The following is a 13252-nucleotide window of genomic DNA, read 5'->3' as shown; positions in this document are numbered from 1 at the left end:
TTTCTGAGAAGACTGTCAAAGCAGATGAAGGGTCAGAGAGGCAGGGTGGAGTGTCACTCCTGCTGAGAAGGGTAGAACAGAACAAACACATTCAGTAGTGGACAGACCGGAGTTCAATTCCAGATGCTGGTCCTTCTTGCTCTGTGATGTGAGACCGTCTCCTCCCATTCAGCTTTCTTTCTGGGAAATGGTAAATCATCATCCAGCTGCTACAGAGTGCTCTCTGCAGTGAGCACAGAGAAGCACCGGCAGAGAGATGTTGCTTTACACTCCCTGAGAGCAGGGGAGCACAACACTGCTCTCATCAGCCGTTGTGAGGATCAGGCGAACTGCATGCAGAATGCCACTACAGAGTTAGGAGTGTGGAAAGTGTTCCAGAAATCTCAGCTACTGTTCCTGCAACCAACGATTTTAATTCCAGCAATTATACTGCTGACCCCACTTGACTAACAATCCTTGGACATTACTGTAAGCTCAGAGACTCATCAGCTTAAAATATGTATACTGATATTGCTGGGAGCTTGTCTGTTGGAAGAACCAGGTTCATACACGCAATGTATGGACATAAAGCAAGGGGGCAGGATCTGAAGAGGGAGCACTGCTGATGGTGATTCTCCTGTTGGTGGTGCATGTGAGAACACACAGTCAAGTCTCTACACTGAAGATAGCGGCATGTTTTAGGAACTCAGAAATACAAGCTGCAGGTTTACTTATTAAATGGGGGCTGCAAACCAGGGGTGGCTCCATCTCTCTACTGGACGCTGCATTAAATCAGTTATGCTCTGTCATTAAATCAGCTCTCCCAAGTTAGATTAGTGATGCTATGGCCTTTGGATCATGTTGAATAGTGGGGTAGACTCAATGTTATATTTTAACTCATTGTCTTATCATAGGACTCCACGGTCCCCCACCTACTCTTGCTTGCATGGCTACTTCTGTAGGACTCCTGCCTTTAGAGTTCAGGAGAAGGTAGAACCTAGTCTTTGTATTTCCTAAGTTCCTAGATGCTGAGGCACTTGCTTCAAGAACCTCCTAGCTGCATTTCTCTTCCCACATGGGTGGTGCCAGGTTGCCATCTTAAATTCTGAAGCTTATCTTTTGTCAGTGGCCCAGGATGCTGGGTGATGTGTTGGCTAGCTATCATCACAACTGTGCTGTTAAAACTCTCCCCAATCCAGAACCACATTATTTCCCACTGAACTGTGATCCACCAGGCAGCCCAGATTCAGCCAACACAGCTGAAGGCCTAGCTGGCACGGTCCAGAGTTACATGAGCAGCTCTGTTTCAAGCTGAAGTGTGCAGGCTTGCTGAGCTACACTCTTCTGTTTCTTCTTGTCTGGGATTAGAGAACTATCCATGTAATAGTGAGAACATGTGAAGGTACTTTCACATGTCAGGCTGTCACCCAACAGTGTCCAGAAGTACAAAAGGAAACATAGATTCCCATCTCATTCGTTTCATCAAAGAAATCTTCCTAAGAAGTAACCAGTGGGCTGGAAAGATAATTCAGCAGTTAAGAGCACCGACTGCTCTTCCAGAGGTCCTGAGTTCAAATCCCAACAACCACATGGTGGCTCACCACCATCTGTAATGGGATCCAATGTCCCCTTCTGGTGTGTCTGAAGACAGTGACAGTGTACTCATATAAATAAAATTTAAAATAAATAAATCTTAAAACATAACCAGCAAAATTCCCTCTGCTTCTTACCAGCTAGAGCTAGGTCATATGTCCCTTTCTAAATGAGTCCCAGAACAATACTTCTTATAAAAATGAATAATTCTTCTTTGGGTTTTAATATCACTTCTAGGAAGAAGCAAGGACAACATTCAGGTTGAGAGTAATCCAACAAAGAGAAGTGAGTAGGGGAAAAGAGGGAAAAAGGATTCATCTTTGTATTTTCTGGCTAACTCAGTTCCTCAAACGCAATTGCATATTTTACACAATATAGTGTGTGCAGGGCTTGAGGGCTGCGTCAGAACTGCAGTCAGTAAATTAAAAGCATTTGCAGTAAGGAATTTCATAACGCCGCTAACAGCATGCTATAATTACTATCAGTAATTGGCTATTGCTAATACTTAGGCAGAGCACACTAAGTGCCAGGCACCTTTCTGAGTGCCTTAAACACACAAAATCATTATCATCTGCTACTCATGAAGGTGAATACAGACAACATTTTGATATTTATGCCTTTGTAAAGATTTATTTATTTTTGTCTTATGTGTGTAGGTATTTTGTTTGCATGTATGTCTCTGTACCACATGTACATAATTCTCACAGAAGCCAGAGTCCCCTGGAACTGGAGTTACAGATTGTTACATATAGTAAGCCATTATATGTGTGTTGGGACTGGAACCCCTGTCCTCTGGAAAAGCAGCCAGGACTCTAAGCCTGCTAAGCCATCTTTTACAGCAATAATTTACTCATGCCTTTGTATTGTCCCTTTCTACATTGAGCCCAGGCTTGGCCACTGTGATGACTTGAAGGACTCTCTTTGGGGATAAACTGCTATGCAGTAAAGAAGACCTGGCTTCTTTAGTGGTGATTCTGTCTTGTCTTAGTTTGGGTTTTACTGCTGTGAACAGACACCATGACCAAGGTATGTCTTATAAGTGACAACATTTAATTGGGGCTCGATTACAGGTTCAGAGGTTCAGTCCATTATCATCAAGGCAAGAACAGGGCAGCATCCAGGCAGGTGCGGTGGGGGAGGAGCTGAGAGTTCTCAATATTCATCCGAAGGAAGCCGGGAACAGATTGGGCATCCTCAGGCAGCTAGGAGGAGCGTCTCCAAACTCACCTACATAGTGACACACTTCCTGTATCAAGGTCACATCTTCTAATCACGCCTCTCCCTTGGCTAAGCATATGTAAGCCATCACATTCACTCCCTGGCCCCCATCGACTTATTTAAACATGAGTCTATGGGGGCCATACCTAACATAGCATGATAAAACATAGCATGATAAAACATAGCATGATAAAACATAGCATGATAAAAAAAAAGTCCAACTTCAAAAGTCTCCATAGTCTATAGTAGTCTCAACAGTGTTAAAAGTTCAAAATTCAAGGTGTTTTCTGAGATTCATCCAATCACTTAACTGTAATCCCCAAAGCAAGACAGGCAACCAACTGGGCAAACTCCAATCTCTGCATCTCTGTCTGATGCTAAAGCAGTCTTCAGATCTCCAGCTCCTTTTCTTTGATCTTTGTTGACTACAACAAATTTCTTTCACCTGGGCTGGTTCCACTCCCTGTTAGAAGTTTTTCTCAGCAGATAGACCATCTCGCACATCTTGGAGTCTCCAAGGCAACATCAGTGTTACAGGTTCTTGTTTCAGTGTCTGGGATCCACACATGATCTTCTGGGCTCCTCCAAAGGGCTAGTGTCACTTCTGTCTTTTGTAGCACTCTAAGCTCAGGTTGATCCACTCCACTATTGCTGCTGTTCTTGGTGATCATCCCTGGTACTGGCATCTCCAATATGCTTGGGTCTTCTACTGCAACTAGACTTCACCAATAGCCTCTCATAGGTTCCCTTCACGGTGCCAAGCCTCAAATCCTTTGCATGATCCATTCAGTCCTGGGCTGTCAACTGCAACTGAGGCTACACTTTCACCAATTGCTTTCCATGGCCTCTTCAGTGCCAAGCCTCAGCTTCAAAACAAGTACCACTTGGGTGACTCTTACACATTACCTAGTACTGCTGCTGCAAGAGGTACAGTCTTGGCTATCTCTGGAACACAGCTTCTTTGTGCTCTTAGAAAATACTTCCCAGAAGATTTTACCCCAATGATTCTAGTCTCTTTTTAATCACCACCAATTTGTCTTAGTCAGGGTTTCTATTCCTGAACAAAACAGCATGACCAAGAAGCAAGTTGGGAAGGAAAGGGTTTATTCAGCTCACACTTCCACATTGCTGTTCATCACCAAAGGAAGTCAGGACGGGAACTCACACAGGGCAGGAAGCAGGAGCTGATGCAGAGGCCATGGAGGGATGTTTCTTACTGGCTTGCATCTCCTGACTTGCTCAGCTTGCTCTCTTATAGAACTCAAGACAACCAGCCCAGGGACGGCACCACCCACCATGGGCTGGGTCCTCCCACCTTGATCACTAGTTGAGAAAATGCCTTACAGCTGAATTTCATGGAGGCATTTCCTCAACTGAGGCTCCTTTCTCTTTGATAACTTCAGCTTGTGTCAAGTTGACACATAAAACCAGCCAGTACAATTGACCCCTTGCCAACTTGACATACAAACACATCACTATTAAGCCTCAATCCTTATCTTCTAATTCATCCCCAAGATCAAAATAACTTTAAAAGTCCCATAGTCTTTAAAAATTCTTACATATTAAAATTTCAATCTCATTAAAATATCCAATCTCTTTTAAAATTCAGTCTTTTTTCAATTCAAAGTCACTTAATTGGGCTTCACTAAAATACTTTCTTCCTTCAAGAGGGGAAAATATCAGGGCACAGAGACAATCAAAAACAAAATCAAACTCTCACTGTCCAATGTCTGAGATCCACTAATGTTCTTCTGACCTCGTCCAAGGGCTTCTCCAGCTCCCCCCTTTGTGGTGCACACCTTGTCTTCTAAGCTCCAGCTGCCTGTACTCCACTGCTGCTGCTGTTCTTGGTGGTCATCTCATGGTACTGGCATCTCCAAAACCCTGCAACTAGGCTTCACCAATAGCCTCTCTTAGGTACCAAGCCTCTTCATGGTACCAAGCCTCAACTTTTTTGCAATGACCCCTTTAATCCTGGGCCATCAATTGCAAGTGAGGCTGCACCTTCACCCATGGCCTTCCATGGCCTCTCACAGTGCTGAGCCTCAGCTGCTCTTCATGACCCCTTCATGCCTTCAAAACCAGTACCACCTGGGTGACTCTTACACATTACCAAGTCCAGTCACAGCATGAGGTATAACCTTGGTAAAGAAGTCTGAGCGAAGAGTCCACATACAGAGAGACCATGGAAGGCAGGGGTGCGGCATTTTGGATGTTTTAATCTCAGTTGAGCTTTCTACCAAATGGAGCCTGTTAGCAACCATTGTCAAATCTTTATAAACAATAAATCAGCATCCCCAGCCACTGGATTCTAGGATGGTTTGTTATACAGCAGTGAAACAGAAATGGTTGTTTCAACAAATGTGTGCAAGTTCCTTAGACAGTTTTTGTGAGAAATTTTATTATTTGTGACTGGTGAGAAAAGCTCAAGTGGAGAATGCTGTCTGAATCTCTGGGTTTCATTCACTCATCTGACAGCTGTAATATTGACTAGCTGCTTTGTCCCAGGCTGTGCTCTTGATGTAGGGACACTGCAAAGGGAAAACATGATACTTTGTAGGTTATGACCGAAGTTCATCCACCTTGATGCTGCATTGACAAGATCAGTAGTAACCCTAAATGTATCATTTCTTTCTTTCTTTTTTTTTATTAACTTGAGTATTTCTTATATATATTTCGAGTGTTATTCCCTTTCCCGGTTTCCCGGCAAACATCCCCCTCCCCCCTCCCCTTCCTTATGGGTGTTCCCCTCCCAACCCTCCCCCCATTGCCGCCCTCCCCCCCATAGTCTAGTTTACTGGGGGTTCAGTCTTAGCAGGACCCAGGGCTTCCCCTTCCACTGGTGCTCTTACTAGGATATTCATTGCTACCTATGAGGTCAGAGTCCAGGGTCAGTCCATGTATAGTCTTTAGGTAGTGGCTTAGTCCCTGGAAGCTCTGGTTGCTTGGCATTGTTGTACATATGGGGTCTTGAGCCCCTTCAAGCTCTTCCAGTTCTTTCTCTGATTCCTTCAACGGGGGACCTATTCTCAGTTCAGTGGTTTGCTGCTGGCATTCGCCTCTGTATTTGCTGTATTCTGGCTGTGTCTCTCAGGAGCGATCTACATCCGGCTCCTGTCGGTCTGCACTTCTTTGCTTCATCCATCTTGTCTAATTGGGTGGCTGTATATGTATGGGCCACATGTGGGGCAGGCTCTGAATGGGTGTTCCTTCAGTCTCTGTTTTAATCTTTGCCTCTCCCTTCCCTGCCAAGGGTATTCTTTTTCCTCATTTAAAGAAGGAGTGAAGCATTCACATTTTGATCATCCGTCTTGAGTTTCGTTTGTTCTAGGGATCTAGGGTAATTCAAGCATTTGGGCTAATAGCCACTTATCAATGAGTGCATACCATGCATGTCTTTCTGTGATTGGGTTAGCTCACTCAGGATGATATTTTCCAGTTCCAACCATTTGCCTACGAATTTCATAAACTCGTTGTTTTTGATAGCTGAGTAATATTCCATTGTGTAGATGTACCACATTTTCTGTATCCATTCCTCTGTTGAAGGGCATCTGGGTTCTTTCCAGTTTCTGGCTATTATAAATAAGGCTGCGATGAACATAGTGGAGCACGTGTCTCTTTTATATGTTGAGGCATCTTTTGGGTATATGCCCAAGAGAGGTATAGCTCGATCCTCAGGCAGTTCAATGTCCAATTTTCTGAGGAACCTCCAGACTGATTTCCAGAATGGTTGTACCAGTCTGCAATCCCACCAACAATGGAGGAGTGTTCCTCTTTCTCCACATCCTCGCCAGCATCTGCTGTCAACTGAGTTTTTGATCTTAGCCATTCTCACTGGTGTGAGGTGAAATCTCAGGGTTGTTTTGATTTGCATTTCCCTTATGACTAAAGATGTTGAACATTTCTTTAGGTGTTTCTCAGCCATTCGGCATTCCTCAGCTGTGAATTCTTTGTTTAGCTCTGAACCCCATTTTTTAATAGGGTTATTTGTTTCCCTGCGGTCTAACTTCTTGAGTTCTTTGTATATTTTGGATATAAGGCCTCTATCTGTTGTAGGATTGGTAAAGATCTTTTCCCAATCTGTTGGTTGCTGTTTTGTCCTAACCACAGTGTCCTTTGCCTTACAGAAGCTTTGCAGTTTTATGAGATCCCATTTGTCGATTCTTGATCTTAGAGCATAAGCCATTGGTGTTTTGTTCAGGAAATTTTTTCCAGTGCCCATGTGTTCCAGATGCTTCCCTAGTTTTTCTTCTATTAGTTTGAGTGTGTCTGGTTTGATGTGGAGGTCCTTGATCCACTTGGACTTAAGCTTTGTACAGGGTGATAAGCATGGATCGATCTGCATTCTTCTACATGTTGACCTCCAGTTGAACCAGCACCATTTGCTGAAAATGCTATCTTTTTTCCATTGGATGGTTTTGGCTCCTTTGTCAAAAATCAAGTGACCATAGGTGTGTGGGTTCATTTCTGGGTCTTCAATTCTATTCCATTGGTCTATCTGTCTGTCTCTGTACCAATACCATGCAGTTTTTATCACTATTGCTCTGTAATACTGCTTGAGTTCAGGGATAGTGATTCCCCCTGAAGTCCTTTTATTGTTGAGGATAGCTTTAGCTATCCTGGGTTTTTTGTTATTCCAGATGAATTTGCAAATTGTTCTGTCCAACTCTTTGAAGAATTGGATTGGTATTTTGATGGGGATTGCATTGAATCTGTAGATTGCTTTTGGTAAAATGGCCATTTTTACTAAATTAATCCTGCCAATCCATGAGCATGGGAGATCTTTCCATCTTCTGAGGTCTTCTTCAATTTCTTTCCTCAGTGTCTTGAAGTTCTTATTGTACAGATCTTTTACTTGCTTGGTTAAAGTCACACCGAGGTACTTTATATTATTTGGGTCTATTATGAAGGGTGTCGTTTCCCTAATTTCTTTCTCGGCTTGTTTCTCTTTTGTATAGAGGAAGGCAACTGATTTATTTGAGTTAATTTTATACCCAGCCACTTTGCTGAAGTTGTTTATCAGCTTTAGAAGTTCTCTGGTGGAACTTTTGGGATCACTTAAATATACTATCATGTCATCTGCAAATAGTGATATTTTGACCTCTTCTTTTCCGATCTGTATCCCCTTGATCTCCTTTTGTTGTCTGATTGCTCTGGCTAGAACTTCAAGAACTATATTGAATAAGTAGGGAGAGAGTGGGCAGCCTTGTCTAGTCCCTGATTTTAGTGGGATTGCTTCAAGTTTCTCTCCATTTAGTTTAATGTTAGCAACTGGTTTGCTGTATATGGCTTTTACTATGTTTAGGTATGGGCCTTGAATTCCTATTCTTTCCAGGACTTTTATCATGAAGGGGTGTTGAATTTTGTCAAATGCTTTCTCAGCATCTAATGAAATGATCATGTGGTTTTGTTCTTTCAGTTTGTTTATATAATGGATCACATTGATGGTTTTCCGTATATTAAACCATCCCTGCATGCCTGGGATGAAGCCTACTTGATCATGGTGGATGATAGTTTTGATGTGCTCTTGAATTCGGTTTGCCAGAATTTTATTGAGTATTTTTGCATCGATATTCATAAGGGAAATTGGTCTGAAGTTCTCTTTCTTTGTTGTGTCTTTGTGTGGTTTAGGTATAAGAGTAATTGTGGCTTCGTAGAAGGAATTCGGTAGTGCTCCATCTGTTTCAATTTTGTGGAATAGTTTGGATAATATTGGTATGAGGTCTTCTATGAAGGTTTGATAGAATTCTGCACTAAACCCGTCTGGACCTGGGCTCTTTTTGGTTGGGAGACCTTTAATGACTGCTTCTATTTCCTTAGGAGTTATGGGGTTGTTTAACTGGTTTATCTGTTCCTGATTTAACTTTGATACCTGGTATCTGTCTAGGAAATTGTTCATTTCCTGAAGATTTTCAAGTTTTGTTGAATATAGGTTTTTATAGTAAGATCTGATGATTTTTTGAATTTCCTCTGAATCTGTAGTTATGTCTCCCTTTTCATTTCTGATTTTGTTAATTTGGACGCACTCTCTGTGTCCTCTCGTTAGTCTGGCTAAGGGTTTATCTATCTTGTTGATTTTCTCAAAGAACCAACTTTTGGTTCTGTTGATTCTTTCTGTGGTCCTTTTTGTTTCTACTTGGTTGATTTCAGCTCTGAGTTTGATTATTTCCTGCCTTCTACTCCTCCTGGGTGTATTTGCTTCTTTTTGTTCTAGAGCTTTTAGGTATGCTGTCAAGCTGCTGACATATGCTCTTTCCTGTTTCTTTCTGCAGGCACTCAGCGCTATGAGTTTTCCTCTTAGCACAGCTTTCATTGTGTCCCATAAGTTTGGGTATGTTGTATCTTCATTTTCATTAAGTTCTAAAAAGTTTTTAATTTCTTTCTTTATTTCTTCCTTGACCAGGTTATCATTGAGTAGAGCATTGTTCAATTTCCACGTATATGTGGGCATTCTTCCCTTATTGTTATTGAAGACCAGTTTTAGGCCGTGGTGGTCCGATAGCACTCATGGGATTATTTCTATCTTTCTGTACCTGTTGAGGCCCATTTTTTGACCAATTATATGGTCAATTTTGGAGAAAGTACCATGAGGAGCTGAGAAGAAGGTATATCCTTTTGCTTTAGTTCTCCCCAGTTTTAAACCCTTGTGGTGCTGTTGGCACCTAGGCAGAGACGGAACCAGCTCTCTCTGGCTTTCTTGTATTTGGAATTATTAGTTTAGCTCTTGCTAGTAACATATGTCTTTCAAGGAGACTCACTTTCAGTCCAAAGTGTCTAGGTGTGAACTGCTCACATTTTACCTTTCTCTGATGATTTCTTCGCCATACCTGAGCTTTCTTCCCTCTTCCCTGTCCTCAGTATTTGAAGAAATTCTCCCGTGCATATGAATGAAGAAAAACAGAGAATGGGAATCACTTCTTCAACAAGGCAGAAACAGCTGTTCAAAGTGCCCAGGTATGGACAAATCCCCTCATTTGGTGTCTAAGCTTGTCCTATTAGGGAAGCATTATTTTATCTGTTTCATAAACAATGAAGTCCAGGCCAGGAGATAGTAACCAGTCAGCTGCTCTTTCTGACCTAGTGCCGCTTTCTTTCTACCCACCCAGGGAACTGTTTCCTTTCACATTAGGTTTGCAGAGTCAGATCTCCTATGTGATTGTGCAAACTGTAGTTCTAGCAGAGGAACTATGAAGAACTTCTAAAAGCATACTCTAGAAAGTGCAAGCCCAGATGTCATGGCAGTACATGAGCCAGCACAGGGTAGGCATGTTCTGTTCTGAGGCCATAACTCACAGGCTGATTTCTATAGTCAAGAGCAGACAGGCGGCAATGTATTTTCAAAATGAATTACCGTCTTACTGTTGCTTCTGCATAGCAGTTTACAGCTATCACTGACAGCAAGATGCTTTTATTAAGGTGAAATTCAAATATGCAAACCTAGCAGGTTTTGCTGTTGCTGTTTTCATTTTCCACTTATCTTAGAAAATTTTGGCCAGAGCAAATGGGTGTCACCACTCTAGTGGTCTACACACACTCTCTCATAAAGGTATAGCTCAATTCCATTGACCTTCCGTTCTCTTCTTTGAGGTATGGTCTCTTTATATATCCAAGGCTTACTTTGGATTTTTAATCTTCCTGCCTCAGTTTCTTGAGTGCTGGGATTATAGGACTTTGCCACCACATACAGTCCAGAATCTGTTGTTTCATTTTTTCTGTATTTGTTTTATATTGGCTCCTTTGTCCTTAGAAATGATATCCATTTCTGCTAATGCATAAGAGGTGGGACTCTGGACTTGGGGCTTAGAGGATCTAGCCTCAACCTGACGTGGCACTTTGCAGTTGCACAACTAGAGCCAAACAACCTCAGGTTCAGTAATGGGAAAGATTGTGCGTCCATGACTCAGACTCATTCTGTGAGAGATGGTAGCCAGCCCCTTTATCCACTCTAAATCTTGGTGTCTTCATTGTCAATTGAATTAATACTAATTAGTATGCATCGATATTCTTGGCATTGGAAGATTTCTGTGAGGATTGTGCTTCTGCGAAGTGGCAGGCACAGAGCACGTACTCCACAGTTCTGACTTCCAGAGATCTCTTAAAATCCTTTTTGGGGGGCCAGGTTGGCAAGATGATTCAGTGCATAAAAGAGCTTGCCGTGAAAGTCTGAAATGACTCTCCAGGATCCGTGGTGGAAAGGCAGAACGAAAGTTGCTCTTTGATCTCCACACATATGATGTGGCATGTCCCCATGTTCATACATACACAATGTGAGCTCACACACAGACACACACACAGACACACACACAGACACACACACAGACACACACAGAGAGAGAGAGAGAGAGAGAGAGAGAGAGAGAATAAAGAAAATCATTTTGAAGATAAAAATGATGAATGTAAGTATTGTGAAAGCCATCTATTTTAATGGATCACTTGATTAGCCATGGATCAATAGCTCTTGTTGAAGATCCAATACTGAGTGACAGGAGAGCTTATAAGGAAGAATCAGGAACTGGACTTACACTGATGTAAGTCTGATTTTCCAGAGAGCTCCCTCACCAGAGAAAACAATAGGAGAAAAATTATAAAGGTCATTGCCACGTTTATGAGCTAACAAGGCAACAACTTCGAACTGGATCCATATGTCATATATCTGCGAGGGGACTAGGCCTTGACACCTGGCAGAAAGATGGGGGTGGTGGCTAAAGATGGTTCTGATGGAGGAGACAAGATGAGCAAAGCCACCGCTGGGATAAAGTGGGAGGAAGGCAAGGGGGATGTAATACCGAGAAGACCATGAGATCGTTGAAGATGAGCTCAACCATGGAATGGAAGGAGAACTGAGGCCCGCCCGAAGTCCGGTGAGAGTTTCAGAGTGTGTTGTGAGGGAGAGGCTGGAATGGTTTACAGTAGTGAAGACAAAGCAAGGAGGGAACATTACAGAGAAAAGCAATATACTTTAAGTGACAATGATGGAAGATGTTGGGGGAGAGGTGATGAAAGGCCAACTAGGAGTCTGAAGGTCACCGAGGTTTGAGGTAAGAATAGTCACCTAGGAAATTTCAGGAAGGAGAGGGTCTAAAAAGAGCATGCCATCATCAAACATATGAAATGAAGAGAGACCCAGGAGGTCAGAGAAGAAGAGGGCAGGTCAGACCCTTGTAGTACTTCACATAGGCATTATTGACACTTGAGGTAGTTCTGGTTCTCTGTAGTGGGGACCTGTGTGCATTGTGGGATGTCTTGCCTCTGTCCACTGGACGCCAGTAGCACATCACTATCCCATGGGTCAATCACAAGCATCCTTGGGCATTACCAAGTGGCCAATAGTAGGATAATGTCACTCCTACTTGAGAAGACAGTGTTGGGGGAGGTCTGTTCCTCATAAAGAAATCTATGGAAATGGTTAGGGAACCCTCAGTTCCAGTTCCAGGGGTCTGAGATAGGAAATTTGTCATGTCAGGAATTAGGAGAAAGGTGAAGTCCAGATACACTACCCTGAGCAATTCAAGTGTGTCTAGATGTAACACCCCCATCTCTACATCTGCAGTCAGAGCACAGAAAAGACAAACTTGGTTTCTTTTTCTGGAAAAAGAAGAAAAGAAAGTTTTCAAATGATGTATACATGGGGAAACACGGAGGCTAAGTAAGACCTAGGAATCAAAAACAGAGAGATGTGGGGAACAGAGAAACAGTCTTAGGATCCTTCCAGCATTCAAAACTGGCACTCACATCTGCCAAGTTTTGTCTACATCTCTGAGGACAGGAAAAGAGCTGCTCCTTGATGCTTTTCTGAAATTTCCACATACAAATCAGAAGTGTGTTTCTTAGGCATTCAAGCTAGTCAGTGTGCTTCTGCATTGAGATCAGTAATGAAACAACTGGCTAATCCCACTAAAGCAAGGCTACACCTCTCCAAGCATAGCAAGGCAGCTGTACATCCTTGAGAGATGGTTCAGTGATCTGAGCTCTCACTTCATCCATGGCAATACGGACGTAGTAATTTACGTAGTAATTTTCACATGGCAGACTTCTTGAATGAAGATTAACTACAAGGAGACATATGAAGTACCTATCACATAGTAGTATTTAATGAATTTGGCTATCTGCTCATCTATTTTCTGTCCATCTCTATTTACTTGATTTACTTTATGTCTGGAAGAGTGGGGGATTATATCCAGGTATGGCATCTTCAGTGCAGATGTGTTGGCTTTGATTGGCATTATAATTCCGGAGAGAGTCTCTGAAGATGTATATTTAAGACATCTGGTCCCCTTGAGACATAAATAGGCTGGATCTTAATCATATTCTGTGTTTGTATTGAAAGTAGAAAGTCCAGTGAATCACATGCGTTATCAGGCTCCAGATGTTTGGTGTAACTTCTATGTAACTGTTAGCATTTCTGTACCTTCCCTAATGCTTGTATCTGAGCTTCTGCACCAAATGAGCCTTATTATGCTTT

The sequence above is a fragment of the Rattus norvegicus genome, chromosome 5 (genome assembly GCF_036323735.1).
Source record: "Rattus norvegicus strain BN/NHsdMcwi chromosome 5, GRCr8, whole genome shotgun sequence".
Taxonomy (NCBI): Eukaryota; Metazoa; Chordata; class Mammalia; order Rodentia; family Muridae; genus Rattus; species Rattus norvegicus.
Note: the sequence above shows the minus strand (reverse complement) of the source record.